Source organism: Salvelinus fontinalis, chromosome 38, assembly GCF_029448725.1.
Source record: "Salvelinus fontinalis isolate EN_2023a chromosome 38, ASM2944872v1, whole genome shotgun sequence".
Lineage (NCBI taxonomy): Eukaryota > Metazoa > Chordata > Actinopteri > Salmoniformes > Salmonidae > Salvelinus > Salvelinus fontinalis.
The window spans coordinates 8,683,201-8,705,078 of record NC_074702.1 but is presented as its reverse complement, the minus strand read 5'-3'; the positions used below and the strand labels follow the sequence as shown (position 1 = coordinate 8,705,078).

General features: G+C 52.4%; 1 pseudogene; it reads left to right on the top strand.

Annotated features, from left to right (window-relative positions):
• LOC129837431 (probable N-acetyltransferase 14) overlaps nucleotides 1-20,727 on the top strand; it is a 28,063-nt pseudogene extending 7,336 nt beyond the window's left edge.
• The last annotated feature ends 1,151 nt before the right edge of the window (nucleotides 20,728-21,878 follow it).

Genomic DNA, 21,878 nt, shown 5'->3' with positions numbered 1-21,878 from the left:
CTATCCCTTACGTCCCCCCTCTCTTTCTCTCGCTGTCCCTATCCCTTACGTCCCCCCTCTCTTTCTCTGTCCCTATCCCTTACGTCCCCCCTCTCTTTCTCTCTCTGTCCCTATCCCTTACGTCCTCTTTCTCTCTCTGTCCCTATCCCTTACGTCCTCTTTCTTTCTCTGTCCCTATCCCTTACGTCCCCCCTCTCTTTTTCTCTCTGTCCCTATCCCTTACGTCCTCCCTCTCTTTCTCTGTCCCTATCCCTTACGTCCTCCCTCTCTTTCTCTGTCCCTATCCCTTAAGTCCCCCTCTCTTTCTCTCTCTGTCCCTATCCCTTACGTCCTCTTTCTCTCTCTGTCCCTATCCCTTACGTCCTCCTTCTCTTTCTCTCTCTGTCCCTATCCCTTACGTCCGCCCTCTCTTTCTTTCTCTGTCCCTATCCCTTACGTCCTCCCTCTCTTTCTCTCTCTGTCCCTATCCCTTACGTCCTCCTTCTCTTTCTTTCTCTGTCCCTATCCCTTACGTCCCCCCTCTCTTTCTTTCTCTGTCCCTATCCCTTACGTCCCCCCTCTCTTTCTCTCTCTGTCCCTATCCCTTACGTCCCCCCTCTCTTTCTCTCTCTGTCCCTATCCCTTACGTCCCCCCTCTCTTTCTCTCTCTGTCCCTATCCCTTACGTCCTCCTTCTCTTTCTCTCTCTGTCCCTATCCCTTACGTCCTCCCTCTCTTTCTCTCTCTGTCCCTATCCCTTACGTCCCCCCTCTCTTTCTCTCTCTGTCCCTATCCCTTAACTCCTCCCTCTCTTTCTCTGTACCTATCCCTTACGTCCCCCCTCTCTTTCTCTCTCTGTCCCTATCCCTTACGTCCCCCCTCTCTTTCTCTCTCTGTCCCTATCCCTTACGTCCCCCCTGTCTTTCTCTCTCTGTCCCTATCTCTTACGTCCCCCCTCTCTTTCTCTCTCTGTCCCTATCCCTTACGTCCCCCCTGTCTTTCTCTCTTTGTCCCTATCCCTTACGTCCTCCCTCTCTTTCTCTCTCTGTCCCTATCCCTTACGTCCCCCCTCTCTTTCTCTCTCTGTCCCTATCCCTTACGTCCCCCCTCTCTTTCTCTCTCTGTCCCTATCCCTTACGTCCCCCTCTCTTTCTCTCTCTGTCCCTATCCCTTACGTCCCCCCTCTCTTTCTCTCTCTGTCCCTATCCCTTACGTCCTCCTTCTCTTTCTCTCTCTGTCTCTATCCCTTACGTCCCTCCTCTCTTTCTCTCTCTGTCCCTATCCCTTACGTCCCCCCTCTCTTTCTCTCTCTGTCCCTATCCCTTACGTCTCCCCTCTCTTTCTCTGTCCCTATCCCTTACGTCCCCCCTCTCTTTCTCTCTCTGTCCCTATCCCTTACATCCCCCTTCTCTTTCTCTCACTGTCCCTATCCCTTACGTCCTCCTTCTCTTTCTCTCTCTGTCCCTATCCCTTACGTCCTCCCTCTCTTTCTCTCTCTGTCCCTATCCCTTACGTCCTCCCTCTCTTTCTCTCTCTGTCCCTATCCCTTACGTCCTCCTTCTCTTTCTCTCTCTGTCCCTATCCCTTACGTCCCCCCTCTCTTTCTCTCTCTGTCCCTATCCCTTACGTCCTCCCTCTCTTTCTCTCTCTGTCCCTATCCCTTACGTCCTCTTTCTCTCTCTGTCCCTATCCCTTACGTCCTCTTTCTTTCTCTGTCCCTATCCCTTACGTCCCCCCTCTCTTTCTCTCTCTGTCCCTATCCCTTACGTCCCCCCTCTCTTTCTCTCTCTGTCCCTATCCCTTACGTCCTCCCTCTGTTTCTCTGTCCCTATCCCTTACGTCCCCCCTCTCTTTCTCTCTCTGTCCCTATCCCTTACGTCCTCCTTCTCTTTCTCTCTCTGTCCCTATCCCTTACGTCCTCCCTCTCTTTCTCTCTCTGTCCCTATCCCTTACGTCCTCCCTCTCTTTCTCTCTCTGTCCCTATCCCTTACGTCCTCCCTCTCTTTCTCTCTCTGTCCCTATCCCTTACGTCCCCCCTCTCTTTCTCTCTCTCCCTATCCCTTACGTCCCCCCTCTCTTTCTTTCTCTGTCCCTATCCCTTACGTCCCCCCTCTCTTTCTCTCTCTGTCCCTATCCCTTACGTCCCCCCTCTCTTTCTCTCTCTGTCCCTATCCCTTACGTCCCCCCTCTCTTTCTCTCTCTGTCCCTATCCCTTACGTCCCCCCTCTCTTTCTCTCTCTGTCCCTATCCCTTACATCCCCCCTCTCTATCTCTCGCTGTCCCTATCCCTTACGTCCCCCCTCTCTTTCTCTGTCCCTATCCCTTACGTCCCCCCTCTCTTTCTCTGTCCCTATCCCTTACGTCCCCCCTCTCTTTCTCTCTCTGTCCCTATCCCTTACGTCCTCTTTCTCTCTCTGTCCATATCCCTTACGTCCTCTTTCTTTCTCTGTCCCTATCCCTTACGTCCCCCCTCTCTTTCTCTCTCTGTCCCTATCCCTTACGTCCTCCCTCTCTTTCTCTGTCCCTATCCCTTACGTCCCCCCTCTATTTCTCTGTCCCTATCCCTTACGTCCCCCCTCTCTTTCTCTCTCTGTCCCTATCCCTTACGTCCTCTTTCTCTCTCTGTCCATATCCCTTACGTCCTCCTTCTCTTTCTCTCTCTGTCCCTATCCCTTACGTCCTCCCTCTCTTTCTCTGTCCATATCCCTTACGTCCCCCCTCTCTTTCTTTCTCTGTCCCTATCCCTTACGTCCCCCCTCTCTTTCTCTCTCTGTCCCTATCCCTTACGTCCTCCTTCTCTTTCTTTCTCTGTCCCTATCCCTTACATCCCCCCTCTCTTTCTCTCGCTGTCCCTATCCCTTACGTCCTCCTTCTCTTTCTCTCTCTGTCCCTATCCCTTACGTCCCCCCTCTCTTTCTCTGTCCCTATCCCTTACGTCCCCCCTCTCTTTCTCTCTCTGTCCCTATCCCTTACGTCCTCTTTCTCTCTCTGTCCATATCCCTTACGTCCTCTTTCTCTCTCTGTCCATATCCCTTACGTCCTCTTTCTTTCTCTGTCCCTATCCCTTACGTCCCCCCTCTCTTTCTCTCTCTGTCCCTATCCCTTACGTCCTCCCTCTCTTTCTCTGTCCCTATCCCTTACGTCCCCCCTCTCTTTCTCTGTCCCTATCCCTTACGTCCCCCCTCTCTTTCTCTCTCTGTCCCTATCCCTTACGTCCTCTTTCTCTCTCTGTCCCTATCCCTTACGTCCTCCTTCTCTTTCTCTCTCTGTCCCTATCCCTTACGTCCTCCCTCTCTTTCTCTGTCCATATCCCTTACGTCCCCCCTCTCTTTCTTTCTCTGTCCCTATCCCTTACGTCCCCCCTCTCTTTCTCTCTCTGTCCCTATCCCTTACGTCCTCCTTCTCTTTCTTTCTCTGTCCCTATCCCTTACATCCCCCCTCTCTTTCTCTCGCTGTCCCTATCCCTTACGTCCTCCTTCTCTTTCTCTCTCTGTCCCTATCCCTTACGTCCTCCCTCTCTTTCTCTGTCCATATCCCTTACGTCCCCCCTCTCTTTCTTTCTCTGTCCCTATCCCTTACGTCCCCCCTCTCTTTCTCTCTCTGTCCCATTCCCTTACGTCCTCCTTCTCTTTCTTTCTCTGTCCCTATCCCTTACATCCCCCCTCTCTTTCTCTCGCTGTCCCTATCCCTTACGTCCCCCCTCTCTCTCTCTGTCCCTATCCCTTACGTCCCCCCTCTCTTTCTCTCTCTGTCCCTATCCCTTACGTCCCCCCTCTCTTTCTCTCTCTGTCCCTATCCCTTACGTCCTCTTTCTCTCTCTGTCCCTATCCCTTACGTCCTCTTTCTTTCTCTGTCCCTATCCCTTACGTCCCCCCTCTCTTTCTCTCTCTGTCCCTATCCCTTACGTCCTCCCTCTCTTTCTCTGTCCCTATCCCTTACGTCCCCCCTCTCTTTCTCTGTCCCTATCCCTTACGTCCCCCCTCTCTTTCTCTGTCCCTATCCCTTACGTCCCCCCTCTCTTTCTCTCTCTGTCCCTATCCCTTACGTCCTCCTTCTCTTTCTCTCTCTGTCCCTATCCCTTACGTCCTCCCTCTCTTTCTCTGTCCCTATCCCTTACGTCCCCCCTCTCTTTCTTTCTCTGTCCCTATCCCTTACGTCCCCCCTCTCTTTCTCTCTCTGTCCCTATCCCTTACATCCTCCCTCTCTTTCTCTGTCCCTATCCCTTACGTCCCCCCTCTCTTTCTCTGTCCCTATCCCTTACGTCCCCCCTCTCTTTCTCTCTCTGTCCCTATCCCTTACGTCCTCTTTCTCTCTCTGTCCCTATCCCTTACGTCCTCCTTCTCTTTCTCTCTCTGTCCCTATCCCTTACGTCCTCCCTCTCTTTCTCTCTCTCCCTATCCCTTACGTCCCCCCTCTCTTTCTCTCTCTGTCCCTATCCCTTACGTCCTCCCTCTCTTTCTCTCTATGTCCCTATCCCTTACGTCCCCCCTCTCTTTCTCTCTCTGTCCCTATCCCTTACGTCCTCTTTCTTTCTCTGTCCCTATCCCTTACGTCCTCCCTCTCTTTCTCTGTCCCTATCCCTTACGTCCCCCCTCTCTTTCTCTGTCCCTATCCCTTACGTCCCCCCTCTCTTTCTTTCTCTGTCCCTATCCCTTACGTCCCCCCTCTCTTTCTCTCTCTGTCCCTATCCCTTACGTCCTCCTTCTCTTTCTTTCTCTGTCCCTATCCCTTACGTCCTCCTTCTCTTTCTCTCTCTGTCCCTATCCCTTACATCCCCCCTCTCTTTCTCTCTCTGTCCCTATCCCTTACATCCCTCCTCTCTTTCTCTCTCTGTCCCTATCCCTTACGTCCTCCTTCTCTTTCTCTCTCTGTCCCTATCCCTTACGTCCCCCCTCTCTTTCTCTGTCCCTATCCCTTACGTCCCCCCTCTCTTTCTCTCTCTGTCCCTATCCCTTACGTCCCCCCTCTCTTTCTCTCTCTGTCCCTATCCCTTACGTCCCCCCTCTTTTTCTCTGTCCCTATCCCTTACGTCCCTCCTCTCTTTCTCTCTCTGTCCCTATCCCTTACATCCCCCCTCTCTTTCTCTCTCTGTCCCTATCCCTTACATCCTCCCTCTCTTTCTCTGTCCCTATCCCTTACATCCTCCCTCTCTTTCTCTGTCCCTATCCCTTACGTCCCCCCTCTCTTTCTCTGTCCCTATCCCTTACGTCCCCCCTCTCTTTCTCTCTCTGTCCCTATCCCTTACGTCCTCTTTCTCTCTCTGTCCCTATCCCTTACGTCCTCCTTCTCTTTCTCTCTCTGTCCCTATCCCTTACGTCCTCCCTCTCTTTCTCTCTCTCCCTATCCCTTACGTCCCCCCTCTCTTTCTCTCTCTGTCCCTATCCCTTACGTCCTCCCTCTCTTTCTCTCTATGTCCCTATCCCTTACGTCCCCCCTCTCTTTCTCTCTCTGTCCCTATCCCTTACGTCCTCTTTCTTTCTCTGTCCCTATCCCTTACGTCCTCCCTCTCTTTCTCTGTCCCTATCCCTTACGTCCCCCCTCTCTTTCTCTGTCCCTATCCCTTACGTCCCCCCTCTCTTTCTTTCTCTGTCCCTATCCCTTACGTCCCCCTCTCTTTCTCTCTCTGTCCCTATCCCTTACGTCCTCCTTCTCTTTCTTTCTCTGTCCCTATCCCTTACGTCCTCCTTCTCTTTCTCTCTCTGTCCCTATCCCTTACATCCCCCCTCTCTTTCTCTATCTGTCCCTATCCCTTACATCCCTCCTCTCTTTCTCTCTCTGTCCCTATCCCTTACGTCCTCCTTCTCTTTCTCTCTCTGTCCCTATCCCTTACGTCCCCCCTCTCTTTCTCTGTCCCTATCCCTTACGTCCCCCCTCTCTTTCTCTCTCTGTCCCTATCCCTTACGTCCCCCCTCTCTTTCTCTCTCTGTCCCTATCCCTTACGTCCCCCCTCTTTTTCTCTGTCCCTATCCCTTACGTCCCTCCTCTCTTTCTCTCTCTGTCCCTATCCCTTACGTCCTCCTTCTCTTTCTTTCTCTGTCCCTATCCCTTACGTCCCCCCTCTCTTTCTTTCTCTGTCCCTATCCCTTACGTCCTCCCTCTCTTTCTCTGTCCCTATCCCTTACGTCCCCCCTCTCTTTCTCTGTCCCTATCCCTTACGTCCCCCCTCTCTTTCTTTCTCTGTCCCTATCCCTTACGTCCCCCCTCTCTTTCTCTCTCTGTCCCTATCCCTTACGTCCTCCTTCTCTTTCTTTCTCTGTCCCTATCCCTTACGTCCTCCTTCTCTTTCTCTCTCTGTCCCTATCCCTTACATCCCCCCTCTCTTTCTCTATCTGTCCCTATCCCTTACATCCCTCCTCTCTTTCTCTCTCTGTCCCTATCCCTTACGTCCTCCTTCTCTTTCTCTCTCTGTCCCTATCCCTTACGTCCCCCCTCTCTTTCTCTGTCCCTATCCCTTACGTCCCCCCTCTCTTTCTCTCTCTGTCCCTATCCCTTACGTCCCCCCTCTCTTTCTCTCTCTGTCCCTATCCCTTACGTCCCCCCTCTTTTTCTCTGTCCCTATCCCTTACGTCCCTCCTCTCTTTCTCTCTCTGTCCCTATCCCTTACGTCCTCCTTCTCTTTCTTTCTCTGTCCCTATCCCTTACGTCCCCCCTCTCTTTCTCTCTCTGTCCCTATCCCTTTCGTCCCCCCTCTCTTTCTCTCTCTGTCCCTATCCCTTACGTCCTCCTTCTCTTTCTCTCTCTGTCCCTATCCCTTACGTCCTCCTTCTCTTTCTCTCTCTGTCCCTATCCCTTACGTCCCCCCTCTCTTTCTCTCTCTGTCCCTATCCCTTACGTCCTCCTTCTCTTTCTTTCTCTGTCCCTATCCCTTACATCCCCCCTCTCTTTCTCTCGCTGTCCCTATCCCTTACGTCCTCCTTCTCTTTCTCTCTCTGTCCCTATCCCTTACGTCCCCCCTCTCTTTCTCTGTCCCTATCCCTTACGTCCCCCCTCTCTTTCTCTCTCTGTCCCTATCCCTTACGTCCTCTTTCTCTCTCTGTCCATATCCCTTACGTCCTCTTTCTCTCTCTGTCCATATCCCTTACGTCCTCTTTCTTTCTCTGTCCCTATCCCTTACGTCCCCCCTCTCTTTCTCTCTCTGTCCCTATCCCTTACGTCCTCCCTCTCTTTCTCTGTCCCTATCCCTTACGTCCCCCCTCTCTTTCTCTGTCCCTATCCCTTACGTCCCCCCTCTCTTTCTCTCTCTGTCCCTATCCCTTACGTCCTCTTTCTCTCTCTGTCCCTATCCCTTACGTCCTCCTTCTCTTTCTCTCTCTGTCCCTATCCCTTACGTCCTCCCTCTCTTTCTCTGTCCATATCCCTTACGTCCCCCCTCTCTTTCTTTCTCTGTCCCTATCCCTTACGTCCCCCCTCTCTTTCTCTCTCTGTCCCTATCCCTTACGTCCTCCTTCTCTTTCTTTCTCTGTCCCTATCCCTTACATCCCCCCTCTCTTTCTCTCGCTGTCCCTATCCCTTACGTCCTCCTTCTCTTTCTCTCTCTGTCCCTATCCCTTACGTCCTCCCTCTCTTTCTCTGTCCATATCCCTTACGTCCCCCCTCTCTTTCTTTCTCTGTCCCTATCCCTTACGTCCCCCCTCTCTTTCTCTCTCTGTCCCATTCCCTTACGTCCTCCTTCTCTTTCTTTCTCTGTCCCTATCCCTTACATCCCCCCTCTCTTTCTCTCGCTGTCCCTATCCCTTACGTCCCCCCTCTCTCTCTCTGTCCCTATCCCTTACGTCCCCCCTCTCTTTCTCTCTCTGTCCCTATCCCTTACGTCCCCCCTCTCTTTCTCTCTCTGTCCCTATCCCTTACGTCCTCTTTCTCTCTCTGTCCCTATCCCTTACGTCCTCTTTCTTTCTCTGTCCCTATCCCTTACGTCCCCCCTCTCTTTCTCTCTCTGTCCCTATCCCTTACGTCCTCCCTCTCTTTCTCTGTCCCTATCCCTTACGTCCCCCTCTCTTTCTCTGTCCCTATCCCTTACGTCCCCCCTCTCTTTCTCTGTCCCTATCCCTTACGTCCCCCCTCTCTTTCTCTCTCTGTCCCTATCCCTTACGTCCTCCTTCTCTTTCTCTCTCTGTCCCTATCCCTTACGTCCTCCCTCTCTTTCTCTGTCCCTATCCCTTACGTCCCCCCTCTCTTTCTTTCTCTGTCCCTATCCCTTACGTCCCCCCTCTCTTTCTCTCTCTGTCCCTATCCCTTACATCCTCCCTCTCTTTCTCTGTCCCTATCCCTTACGTCCCCCCTCTCTTTCTCTGTCCCTATCCCTTACGTCCCCCCTCTCTTTCTCTCTCTGTCCCTATCCCTTACGTCCTCTTTCTCTCTCTGTCCCTATCCCTTACGTCCTCCTTCTCTTTCTCTCTCTGTCCCTATCCCTTACGTCCTCCCTCTCTTTCTCTCTCTCCCTATCCCTTACGTCCCCCCTCTCTTTCTCTCTCTGTCCCTATCCCTTACGTCCTCCCTCTCTTTCTCTCTCTGTCCCTATCCCTTACGTCCCCCCTCTCTTTCTCTCTCTGTCCCTATCCCTTACGTCCTCTTTCTTTCTCTGTCCCTATCCCTTACGTCCTCCCTCTCTTTCTCTGTCCCTATCCCTTACGTCCCCCCTCTCTTTCTCTGTCCCTATCCCTTACGTCCCCCCTCTCTTTCTTTCTCTGTCCCTATCCCTTACGTCCCCCCTCTCTTTCTCTCTCTGTCCCTATCCCTTACGTCCTCCTTCTCTTTCTTTCTCTGTCCCTATCCCTTACGTCCTCCTTCTCTTTCTCTCTCTGTCCCTATCCCTTACATCCCCCCTCTCTTTCTCTCTCTGTCCCTATCCCTTACATCCCTCCTCTCTTTCTCTCTCTGTCCCTATCCCTTACGTCCTCCTTCTCTTTCTCTCTCTGTCCCTATCCCTTACGTCCCCCCTCTCTTTCTCTGTCCCTATCCCTTACGTCCCCCCTCTCTTTCTCTCTCTGTCCCTATCCCTTACGTCCCCCCTCTCTTTCTCTCTCTGTCCCTATCCCTTACGTCCCCCCTCTTTTTCTCTGTCCCTATCCCTTACGTCCCTCCTCTCTTTCTCTCTCTGTCCCTATCCCTTACGTCCTCCTTCTCTTTCTTTCTCTGTCCCTATCCCTTACGTCCCCCCTCTCTTTCTCTCTCTGTCCCTATCCCTTTCGTCCCCCCTCTCTTTCTCTCTCTGTCCCTATCCCTTACGTCCTCCTTCTCTTTCTCTCTCTGTCCCTATCCCTTACGTCCTCCTTCTCTTTCTCTCTCTGTCCCTATCCCTTACGTCCCCCCTCTCTTTCTCTCTCTTCCTATCCCTTACGTCCCCCCTCTCTTTCTCTCTCTGTCCCTATCCCTTACGTCCCCCCTCTCTTTCTCTCTCTGTCCCTATCCCTTACGTCCTCCTTCTCTTTCTCTCTCTGTCCCTATCCCTTACGTCCTCCCTCTCTTTCTCTCAATGTCCCTATCCCTTACGTCCCCCCTCTCTTTCTCTCTCTGTCCCTATCCCTTACGTCCTCCCTCTCTTTCTCTGTACCTATCCCTTACGTCCCCCCTCTCTTTCTCTCTCTGTCCCTATCCCTTACGTCCCCCTCTCTCTCTCTCTGTCCCTATCCCTTACGTCCCCCCTCTCTTTCTCTCTCTCTCCCTATACCTTACGTCCCCCCTCTCTTTCTCTCTCTGTCCCTATCCCTTACGTCCTCCCTCTCTTTCTCTCTCTGTCCCTATCCCTTACGTCCCCCCTCTCTTTCTCTCTCTGTCCCTATCCCTTACGTCCCCCTCTCTTTCTCTCTCTGTCCCTATCCCTTACGTCCCCCCTCTCTTTCTCTCTCTGTCCCTATCCCTTACGTCCCCCCTCTCTTTCTCTCTCTGTCCCTATCCCTTACGTCCTCTTTCTCTTTCTCTCTCTGTCTCTATCCCTTACGTCCCCCCTCTCTTTCTCTCTCTGTCCCTATCCCTTACGTCCCCCCTCTCTTTCTCTCTCTGTCCCTATCCCTTACGTCTCCCCTCTCTTTCTCTGTCCCTATCCCTTACGTCCCCCCTCTCTTTCTCTCTCTGTCCCTATCCCTTACGTCCGACTTCTCTTTCTCTCTCTGTCCCTATCCCTTACGTCCCCCCTCTTTTTCTCTGTCCCTATCCCTTACGTCCCTCCTCTCTTTCTCTCTCTGTCCCTATCCCTTACGTCCTCCTTCTCTTTCTTTCTCTGTCCCTATCCCTTACGTCCCCCCTCTCTTTCTCTCTCTGTCCCTATCCCTTTCGTCCCCCCTCTCTTTCTCTCTCTGTCCCTATCCCTTACGTCCTCCTTCTCTTTCTCTCTCTGTCCCTATCCCTTACGTCCTCCTTCTCTTTCTCTCTCTGTCCCTATCCCTTACGTCCCCCCTCTCTTTCTCTCTCTTCCTATCCCTTACGTCCCCCCTCTCTTTCTCTCTCTGTCCCTATCCCTTACGTCCCCCCTCTCTTTCTCTCTCTGTCCCTATCCCTTACGTCCTCCTTCTCTTTCTCTCTCTGTCCCTATCCCTTACGTCCTCCCTCTCTTTCTCTCAATGTCCCTATCCCTTACGTCCCCCCTCTCTTTCTCTCTCTGTCCCTATCCCTTACGTCCTCCCTCTCTTTCTCTGTACCTATCCCTTACGTCCCCCCTCTCTTTCTCTCTCTGTCCCTATCCCTTACGTCCCCCTCTCTCTCTCTCTGTCCCTATCCCTTACGTCCCCCCTCTCTTTCTCTCTCTCTCCCTATACCTTACGTCCCCCCTCTCTTTCTCTCTCTGTCCCTATCCCTTACGTCCTCCCTCTCTTTCTCTCTCTGTCCCTATCCCTTACGTCCCCCCTCTCTTTCTCTCTCTGTCCCTATCCCTTACGTCCCCCTCTCTTTCTCTCTCTGTCCCTATCCCTTACGTCCCCCCTCTCTTTCTCTCTCTGTCCCTATCCCTTACGTCCCCCCTCTCTTTCTCTCTCTGTCCCTATCCCTTACGTCCTCTTTCTCTTTCTCTCTCTGTCTCTATCCCTTACGTCCCCCCTCTCTTTCTCTCTCTGTCCCTATCCCTTACGTCCCCCCTCTCTTTCTCTCTCTGTCCCTATCCCTTACGTCTCCCCTCTCTTTCTCTGTCCCTATCCCTTACGTCCCCCCTCTCTTTCTCTCTCTGTCCCTATCCCTTACGTCCGACTTCTCTTTCTCTCTCTGTCCCTATCCCTTACGTCCCCCCTCTCTTTCTCTCTCTGTCCCTATCCCTTACGTCCTCCTTCTCTTTCTCTCTCTGTCCCTATCCCTTACGTCCTCCCTCTCTTTCTCTCTCTGTCCCTATCCCTTACGTCCTCCCTCTCTTTCTCTCTCTGTCCCTATCCCTTACGTCCTCCCTCTCTTTCTCTCTCTGTCCCTATCCCTTACGTCCCCCCTCTCTTTCTCTCTCTACCCTATCCCTTACGTCCCTCCTCTCTTTCTCTCTCTGTCCGTATCCCTTACGTCCCCCCTCTCTTTCTCTCTCTGTCCCTATCCCTTACGTCCCCCTTCTCTTTCTCTCTCTGTCCCTATCCCTTACGTCCCCCCTCTCTTTCTCTCTCTGTCCCTATCCCTTACGTCCCCCCTCTCTTTCTCTCTCTGTCCCTATCCCTTACGTCCCCCCTCTCTTTCTCTCTCTGTCCCTATCCCTTACGTCCTCTTTCTCTCTCTGTCCCTATCCCTTACGTCCTCTTTCTTTCTCTGTCCCTATCCCTTACGTCCCCCCTCTCTTTCTCTCTCTGTCCCTATCCCTTACGTCCTCCCTCTCTTTCTCTGTCCCTATCCCTTACGTCCCCCCTCTCTTTCTCTGTCCCTATCCCTTACGTCCCCCCCCTCTTTCTCTCTCTGTCCCTATCTCTTACGTCCCCCCTCTCTTTCTCTCTCTGTCCCTATCTCTTACGTCCTCCTTCTCTTTCTCTCTCTGTCCCTATCCCTTACGTCCTCCCTCTCTTTCTCTGTCCCTATCCCTTACGTCCCCCCTCTCTTTCTTTCTCTGTCCCTATCCCTTACGTCCTCCCTCTCTTTCTTTCTCTGTCCCTATCCCTTACGTCCCCCCTCTCTTTCTCTCTCTGTCCCTATCCCTTACGTCCTCCCTCTCTTTCTCTCTCTGTCCCTATCCCTTACGCCCCCCCTCTCTTTCTCTCTCTGTCCCTATCCCTTACGTCCTCCTTCTCTTTCTCTCTCTGTCCCTATCCCTTACGTCCTCCCTCTCTTTCTCTGTCCCTATCCCTTACGTCCCCCCTCTCTTTCTTTCTCTGTCCATATCCCTTACGTCCCCCCTCTCTTTCTCTCTCTGTCCCTATCCCTTACGTCCCCCCTCTCTTTCTCTCTCTGTCCCTATCCCTTACGTCCCCCCTCTCTTTCTCTCTCTGTCCCTATCCCTTACGTCCCCCCTCTCTTTCTCTGTCCCTATCCCTTACGTCCCCCCTCTCTTTCTCTCTCTGTCCCTATCCCTTACGTCCCCCCTCTCTTTCTCTCTCTGACCCTATCCCTTACGTCCCCCTCTCTTTCTCTCTCTGTCCCTATCCCTTACGTCCCCCCTCTCTTTCTCTCTCTGTCCCTATCCCTTACGTCCTCTTTCTCTCTCTGTCCCTATCCCTTACGTCCTCTTTCTTTCTCTGTCCCTATCCCTTACGTCCCCCCTCTCTTTCTCTCTCTGTCCCTATCCCTTACGTCCTCCCTCTCTTTCTCTGTCCCTATCCCTTACGTCCCCCCCTCTCTTTCTCTGTCCCTATCCCTTACGTCCCCCCCTCTCTTTCTCTGTCCCTATCCCTTACGTCCCCCCCCTCTTTCTCTCTCTGTCCCTATCCCTTACGTCCCCCCTCTCTTTCTCTCTCTGTCCCTATCTCTTACGTCCTCCCTCTCTTTCTCTGTCCCTATCCCTTACGTCCCCCCTCTCTTTCTTTCTCTGTCCATATCCCTTACGTCCCCCCTCTCTTTCTCTCTCTGTCCCTATCCCTTACGTCCCCCCTCTCTTTCTCTCTCTGTCCCTATCCCTTACGTCCCCCCTCTCTTTCTCTCTCTGTCCCTATCCCTTACGTCCCCCCTCTCTTTCTCTCTCTGTCCCTATCCCTTACGTCCCCCCTCTCTTTCTCTCTCTGTCCCTATCCCTTACGTCCCCCCTCTCTTTCTCTCTCTGTCCCTATCCCTTACGTCCCCCCTCTCTTTCTCTCTCTGTCCCTATCCCTTACGTCCCCCCTCTCTTTCTCTCTCTGTCCCTATCCCTTACGTCCTCCCTCTCTTTCTCTCTCTGTCCCTATCCCTTACGTCCCCCCTCTCTTTCTCTCTCTGTCCCTATCCCTTACGTCCTCCTTCTCTTTCTCTCTCTGTCCCTATCCCTTACGTCCTCCCTCTCTTTCTCTGTCCCTATCCCGTACGTCCCCCCTCTGTTTCTTTCTCTGTCCATATCCCTTACGTCCCCCCTGTCTTTCTCTCTCTGTCCCTATCCCTTACGTCCCCCCTCTCTTTCTCTCTCTGTCCCTATCCCTTACGTCCCCCCTCTCTTTCTCTCTCTGTCCCTATCCCTTACGTCCCCCCTCTCTTTCTCTCTCTGTCCCTATCCCTTACGTCCCCCCTCTCTTTCTCTCTCTGTCCCTATCCCTTACGTCCCCCCTCTCTTTCTCTCTCTACCCTATCCCTTACGTCCCTCCTCTCTTTCTTTCTCTGTCCGTATCCCTTACGTCCCCCCTCTCTTTCTCTCTCTGTCCCTATCCCTTACGTCCTCTTTCTCTCTCTGTCCCTATCCCTTACGTCCTCTTTCTTTCTCTGTCCCTATCCCTTACGTCCCCCCTCTCTTTCTCTCTCTGTCCCTATCCCTTACGTCCTCCCTCTCTTTCTCTGTCCCTATCCCTTACGTCCCCCCTCTCTTTCTCTGTCCCTATCCCTTACGTCCCCCCCCTCTTTCTCTCTCTGTCCCTATCTCTTACGTCCCCCCTCTCTTTCTCTCTCTGTCCCTATCTCTTACGTCCTCCTTCTCTTTCTCTCTCTGTCCCTATCCCTTACGTCCTCCCTCTCTTTCTCTGTCCCTATCCCTTACGTCCCCCCTCTCTTTCTTTCTCTGTCCCTATCCCTTACGTCCCCCCTCTCTTTCTCTCTCTGTCCCTATCCCTTACGTCCTCCCTCTCTTTCTCTCTCTGTCCCTATCCCTTACGTCCCCCCTCTCTTTCTCTCTCTGTCCCTATCCCTTACGTCCTCCTTCTCTTTCTCTCTCTGTCCCTATCCCTTACGTCCTCCCTCTCTTTCTCTGTCCCTATCCCTTACGTCCCCCCTCTCTTTCTTTCTCTGTCCATATCCCTTACGTCCCCCCTCTCTTTCTCTCTCTGTCCCTATCCCTTACGTCCCCCCTCTCTTTCTCTCTCTGTCCATATCCCTTACGTGCCCCCTCTCTTTCTCTCTCTGTCCCTATCCCTTACGTCCCCCCTCTCTTTCTCTCTCTGTCCCTATCTCTTACGTCCCCCCTCTCTTTCTCTCTCTGACCCTATCCCTTACGTCCCCCTCTCTTTCTCTCTCTGTCCCTATCCCTTACGTCCCCCCTCTCTTTCTCTCTCTGTCCCTATCCCTTACGTCCTCTTTCTCTCTCTGTCCCTATCCCTTACGTCCTCTTTCTTTCTCTGTCCCTATCCCTTACGTCCCCCCTCTCTTTCTCTCTCTGTCCCTATCCCTTACGTCCTCCCTCTCTTTCTCTGTCCCTATCCCTTACGTCCCCCCCTCTCTTTCTCTGTCCCTATCCCTTACGTCCCCCCCCTCTTTCTCTCTCTGTCCCTATCCCTTACGTCCCCCCTCTCTTTCTCTCTCTGTCCCTATCTCTTACGTCCTCCTTCACTTTCTCTCTCTGTCCCTATCCCTTACGTCCTCCCTCTCTTTCTCTGTCCCTATCCCTTACGTCCTCCCTCTCTTTCTCTGTCCCTATCCCTTACGTCCCCCCTCTCTTTCTTTCTCTGTCCCTATCCCTTACGTCCCCCCTCTCTTTCTCTCTCTGTCCCTATCCCTTACGTCCTCCCTCTCTTTCTCTCTCTGTCCCTATCCCTTACGTCCCCCCTCTCTTTCTCTCTCTGTCCCTATCCCTTACGTCCTCCTTCTCTTTCTCTCTCTGTCCCTATCCCTTACGTCCTCCCTCTCTTTCTCTGTCCCTATTCCTTACGGCCCCCCTCTCTTTCTTTCTCTGTCCATATCCCTTACGTCCCCCCTCTCTTTCTCTCTCTGTCCCTATCCCTTACGTCCCCCCTCTCTTTCTCTCTCTGTCCCTATCCCTTACGTCCCCCCTCTCTTTCTCTCTCTGTCCCTATCCCTTACGTCCCCCCTCTCTTTCTCTCTCTGTCCCTATCCCTTACGTCCCCCCTCTCTTTCTCTCTCTGTCCCTATCCCTTACGTCCCCCCTCTCTTTCTCTCTCTGTCCCTATCCCTTACGTCCCCCTCTCTTTCTCTCTCTGTCCCTATCCCTTACGTCCCCCCTCTCTTTCTCTCTCTGTCCCTATCCCTTACGTTCCCCCTCTCTTTCTCTCTCTGTCCCTATCCCTTACGTCCCCCCTCTCTTTCTCTCTCTGTCCCTATCCCTTACGTCCCCCTCTCTTTCTCTCTCTGTCCCTATCCCTTACGTCCCCCCTCTCTTTCTCTCTCTGTCCCTATCCCTTACGTCCTCCTTCTCTTTCTCTCTCTGTCCCTATCCCTTACGTCCTCCTTCTCTTTCTCTCTCTGTCCCTATCCCTTACGTCCCCCTCTCTTTCTCTCTCTGTCCATATCCCTTACGTCCCCCCTCTCTTTCTCTCTCTGTCCATATCCCTTACGTCCCCCCTCTCTTTCTCTGTCCCTATCCCTTACGTCCCCCTCTCTCTTTCTCTCTCTGTCCCTATCCCACACGTCCTCTTTCTCTCTCTGTCCCTATCCCTTACGTCCTCCTTCTCTTTCTCTCTCTGACCCTATCCCTTACGTCCCCCCTCTCTTTCTCTCTCTGTCCCTATCCCTTACGTCCCCCCTCTCTTTCTTTCTCTGTCCCTATCCCTTACGGCCCCCCTCTCTTTCTTTCTCTGTCCATATCCCTTACGTCCCCCCTCTCTTTCTCTCTCTGTCCCTATCCCTTACGTCCCCCCTCTCTTTCTCTCTCTGTCCCTATCCCTTACGTCCCCCCTCTCTTTCTCTCTCTGTCCCTATCCCTTACGTCCCCCCTCTCTTTCTCTCTCTGTCCCTATCCCTTACGTCCCCCCTCTCTTTCTCTCTCTGTCCCTATCCCTTACGTCCCCCCTCTCTTTCTCTCTCTGTCCCTATCCCTTACGTCCCCCTCTCTTTCTCTCTCTGTCCCTATCCCTTACGTCCCCCCTCTCTTTCTCTCTCTGTCCCTATCCCTTACGTTCCCCCTCTCTTTCTCTCTCTGTCCCTATCCCTTACGTCCCCCCTCTCTTTCTCTCTCTGTCCCTATCCCTTACGTCCCCCTCTCTTTCTCTCTCTGTCCCTATCCCTTACGTCCCCCCTCTCTTTCTCTCTCTGTCCCTATCCCTTACGTCCTCCTTCTCTTTCTCTCTCTGTCCCTATCCCTTACGTCCTCCTTCTCTTTCTCTCTCTGTCCCTATCCCTTACGTCCCCCTCTCTTTCTCTCTCTGTCCATATCCCTTACGTCCCCCCTCTCTTTCTCTCTCTGTCCATATCCCTTACGTCCCCCCTCTCTTTCTCTGTCCCTATCCCTTACGTCCCCCTCTCTCTTTCTCTCTCTGTCCCTATCCCACACGTCCTCTTTCTCTCTCTGTCCCTATCCCTTACGTCCTCCTTCTCTTTCTCTCTCTGACCCTATCCCTTACGTCCCCCCTCTCTTTCTCTCTCTGTCCCTATCCCTTACGTCCCCCCTCTCTTTCTCTCTCTGTCCCTATCCCTTACGTCCTCCTTCTCTTTCTCTCTCTGTCCCTATCCCTTACGTCCTCCCTCTCTTTCTCTCTCTGTCCCTATCCCTTACGTCCCCCTTCTCTTTCTCTCTCTGTCCCTATCCCTTACGTCCCCCCTCTCTTTCTCTCTCTGTCCCTATCCCTTACGTCCCCCCTCTCTTTCTCTCTCTGTCCCTATCCCTTACGTCCCCCCTCTCTTTCTTTCTCTGTCCCTATCCCTTACGTACCCCCTCTCTTTCTCTCTCTGTCCCTATCCCTTACGTCCCCCCTCTCTTTCTCTCTCTGTCCCTATCCCTTACGTCCCCCCTCTCTTTCTCTCTCTGTCCCTATCCCTTACGTCCCCCCTCTCTTTCTCTCTCTGTCCCTATCCCTTACGTCCCCCCTCTCTTTCTCTCTCTGTCCCTATCCCTTACGTCCCCCCTCTCTTTCTCTCTCTGTCCCTATCCCTTACGTCCCCCTCTCTTTCTCTCTCTGTCCCTATCCCTTACGTCCCCCCTCTCTTTCTCTCTCTGTCCCTATCCCTTACGTCCCCCCTCTCTTTCTCTCTCTGTCCCTATCCCTTACGTTCCCCCTCTCTTTCTCTCTCTGTCCCTATCCCTTACGTCCCCCCTCTCTTTCTCTCTCTGTCCCTATCCCTTACGTCCCCCTCTCTTTCTCTCTCTGTCCCTATCCCTTACGTCCCCCCTCTCTTTCTCTCTCTGTCCCTATCCCTTACGTCCTCCTTCTCTTTCTCTCTCTGTCCCTATCCCTTACGTCCTCCTTCTCTTTCTCTCTCTGTCCCTATCCCTTACGTCCCCCTCTCTTTCTCTCTCTGTCCCTATCCCTTACGTCCCCCCTCTCTTTCTCTCTCTGTCCATATCCCTTACGTCCCCCCTCTCTTTCTCTGTCCCTATCCCTTACGTCCCCCCTCTCTTTCTCTCTCTGTCCCTATCCCACACGTCCTCTTTCTCTCTCTGTCCCTATCCCTTACGTCCTCCTTCTCTTTCTCTCTCTGTCCCTATCCCTTACGTCCCCCCTCTCTTTCTCTCTCTGTCCCTATCCCTTACGTCCCCCCTCTCTTTCTCTCTCTGTCCCTATCCCTTACGTCCTCCTTCTCTTTCTCTCTCTGTCCCTATCCCTTACGTCCTCCCTCTCTTTCTCTCTCTGTCCCTATCCCTTACGTCCTCCTTCTCTTTCTCTCTCTGTCCCTATCCCTTACGTCCCCCCTCTCTTTCTCTCTCTGTCCCTATCCCTTACGTCCCCCCTCTCTTTCTCTCTCTGTCCCTATACCTTACGTCCCCCCTCTCTTTCTCTCTCTGTCCCTATCCCTTACGTACCCCCTCTCTTTCTCTCTCTGTCCCTATCCCTTACGTCCCCCCTCTCTTTCTCTCTCTGTCCCTATCCCTTACGTCCCCCCTCTCTTTCTCTCTCTGTCCCTATCCCTTACGTCCCCCCTCTCTTTCTCTCTCTGTCCCTATCCCTTACGTCCCCCCTCTCTTTCTCTCTCTGTCCCTATCCCTTACGTCCCCCCTCTCTTTCTCTCTCTGTCCCTATCCCTTACGTCCCCCCTCTCTTTCTCTCTCTGTCCCTATCCCTTATGTCCCCCTCTCTTTCTCTCTCTGTCCCTATCCCTTACGTCCCCCTCTCTTTCTCTCTCTGTCCCTATCCCTTACGTCCCCCCTCTCTTTCTCTCTCTGTCCCTATCCCTTACGTCCCCCCTCTCTTTCTCTCTCTGTCCCTAACCCTTACGTCCTCCTTCTCTTTCTCTCTCTGTCCCTATCCCTTACGTCCTCCCTCTCTTTCTCTCTCTGTCCCTATCCCTTACGTCCTCCCTCTCTTTCTCTCTCTGTCCCTATCCCTTACGTCCTCCCTCTCTTTCTCTCTCTGTCCCTATCCCTTACGTCCCCCCTCTCTTTCTCTCTCTGTCCCTATCCCTTACGTCCCTCCTCTCTTTCTCTCTCTGTCCCTATCCCTTACGTCCCCCCTCTCTTTCTCTCTCTTTCCCTATCCCTTACGTCCTCCTTCTCTTTCTCTCTCTGTCCCTATCCCTTACGTCCTCCTTCTCTTTCTCTCTCTGTCCCTATCCCTTACGTCCCCCTCTCTTTCTCTCTCTGTCCCTATCCCTTACGTCCCCCCTCTCTTTCTCTCTCTGTCCCTATCCCTTACGTCCTCCCTCTCTTTCTCTCTCTGTCCCTATCCCTTACGTCCTCCCTCTCTTTCTCTCTCTGTCCCTATCCCTTACGTCCTCCCTCTCTTTCTCTCTGTAGGAGGGTTGTCAGGGAACAGAAAACCGTCTGATCCTCCACATCCTGACTCGTCCTGTCTGCCTCCTACTCCTGGCCACCGTCTCTTCTGTCCTCCGCTGCTTCCTTCACTCCTTCATCCTGGCCCTCATCATCCCTGTCTTCCTGCTCATCGTCTACCTCAAGTTCACCATGCCACGCTCCACCGGAGTGCTGGGCACCAGCCGGCCCTACTGGGACTATGTGGCGAGCAGTTACCGAGGGGCGCAGGACGAGACCCTCCCCTATAGCAGGATCAGTGGGAAACCCCCACCGGCAAAAGTAGGTTTCCTTTTCTTTGGCTTTAGGTACTGTATGTTGTGGATGTTACAAGCATTGCTCTGTTTTACTACAGTGTTTTAGTGATTTGGACTTTTCGTGCTTTGGGCTGAGAGTTGCTGCACAAATAAAGTTGATTATTATCTGTCATTAAAGGGCAAGGCCAGACGGAGGACCAAACCCAAGGCAAAGGACAAGGACAAAGACTCATCTCCTGAGATCGTAGATGTGGAGAGGGAGGAGGCAGCAGGGCAGGTGTGGTGGACTGTGAGGGGTAGATTGTGGGCTGTGTGTCCAGGGAGGGTGACTGTCGTCTGGGGATGAGGAGGTTCTGCAGGGTGGTGGTGGGCTGCTAGTACCACCGGGAGGGCCACGGCAGACTGCTGGTCCAGAGTCTGGAGCAGAGGGAGAGGCAGACGGGGGCCAGGAGGGTCTACGCCCACGTCCCCTACCCCTCTGCAGTAGGAGAGGCCTTCTTCATGAAACTGGGCTACAGGCTGCAGGGGGAGGTGGGCTACGACGGGGAGGAAGAAGAGGAGTATGAAGAGCAGCCGGAGAGGACATTTCTGGGCTTCCATGTCACCAAGGTGTTTGTCAAAGGCCTCAAGTGATGGAGGAGACACAACAAAGGCAATGTGGAAAATAAGACAAAAAATATATACTAAAGGGAAATAGAGAGATGAGAAGGAGAGATACTATAGGGAAATAGAGAGAGGAGGAGGAGAGATACTATAGGGATATAGAGAGAGGAGGAGGAGAGATACTATAGGGAAATAGAGAGGAGGAGGAGGAGAGATACTATAGGAAATAGAGAGGAGGAGGAGGAGGAGAGATAATATAGGGAAATAGAGAGAGGAGGAGGAGAGATTCTAAAGGGAAATAGAGAGAGAGGAGGAGGAGAGATTATAAAGGGAAATAGAGAGAGGAGGAGGAGAGATACTATAGGGAAATAGAGAGGAGGAAGAGTAAGAGAAGAGATTCTATAGGGAAATAGAGAGAGAGGAGGAGAGATACTATAGGGAAATAGAGGGAGGAGGAGAGAAACTATAGGGAAATAGAGAGAGGGGGGAGGAGGAGAGATAAAGGGAAAAAGAGGGAGGAGGAGGAGGAGGAGGAGAGAAACTATAGGGAAAGAGAGAGATGGGGGAGGATGAGAGATACTAAAGGGAAATAGAGAGAGGAGGAGGAGGAGTAGAGATACTATAGGGAAATAGAGAGAGGAGGAGGAGAGATACTATAGGGAAATAGAGAGGAGGAGAGATACTATAGGGAAATAGAGAGAGGAGGAGGAGGAGAGATTCTAAAGGGAAATAGAGAGAGGAGGAGGAGGAGAGATTCTAAAGGGAAATAGAGAGAGGGGGGGGAGAGATACTATCGGGAAATAGAGAGAGGAGGAGGAGAGATACTATAGGGAAATAGAGAAAGGAGGGGGAGAGATACTGTAGGGAAATAGAGAGAGCAGGAGGTGGAGAGATAGTTTTTGGGAAATAGAGAGAGAAGGAGGAGGAGAGATACTTTAGGGAAATAGAGGGAGGAGGAGGAGAGATAATATAGGGAAATAGAGAGAGGAGGAGGAGGAGAGATACTATAGGGAAATAGATAGAGGAGGAGAGATACTTAAGGGAAATAGAGAGGAGGAGGAGGAGGAGGAGAGATACTATAGGGAAATAGAGAGAGGAGGAGGAGGAGAGATACTAAAAGGAAATAGAGGAGGAGGAGGAGAAATACTAAAGGGAAATAGAGAGAGGAGGAGGCGAGATACTGTAGGGAATGAGAGAGAGGAGGAGGAGGAGAGATACTATAGGGAAATAGAGAGAGGAGGAGGAGAGATACTATCAGCAAATAGAGAGAGGAGGAGGAGGAGTAGAGATACTATAGGGAAATAGAGAGAGGGGGAGGAGAGATACTATCGGGAAATAGAGAGAGGAGGAGGAGGAGAGATACTAAAAGGAAATAGAGGAGGAGGAGGAGAAATACTAAAGGGAAATAGAGAGAGGAGGAGGAGAGATACTATTGGGAAATAGAGAGAGGAGGAGGAGAGATACTATAGGGAAATAGAGAGAGGAGGAGGAGAGATACTATCGGGAAATAGAGAGAGGAGGAGAAGGAGTAGAGATACTATAGGGAAATAGAGAGAGGAGGAGGAGAGATACTATCGGGAAATAGAGAGAGGGGGAGGAGAGATACTATTGGGAAATAGAGAGAGGAGGAGGAGAGATACTTTAGGGAAATAGAGAGAGGAGAAGGAGAGATACTATAGGGAAATAGACAGAGGAGGAGAGATACTATAGGGAAATAGAGAGAGGAGGAGGAGAGATAAAATAGGGAAATAGAGAGGAGGAGGAGGAGAGATGCTATAGGGAAATAGAGAGAGGAGAAGGAGGAGGAGAGATACTATAGGGAAATAGAGAGGAGGAGAGATACTATAGGGAAATAGAGAGAGGAGGAGGAGGAGAGATTCTAAAGGGAAATAGAGAGAGGAG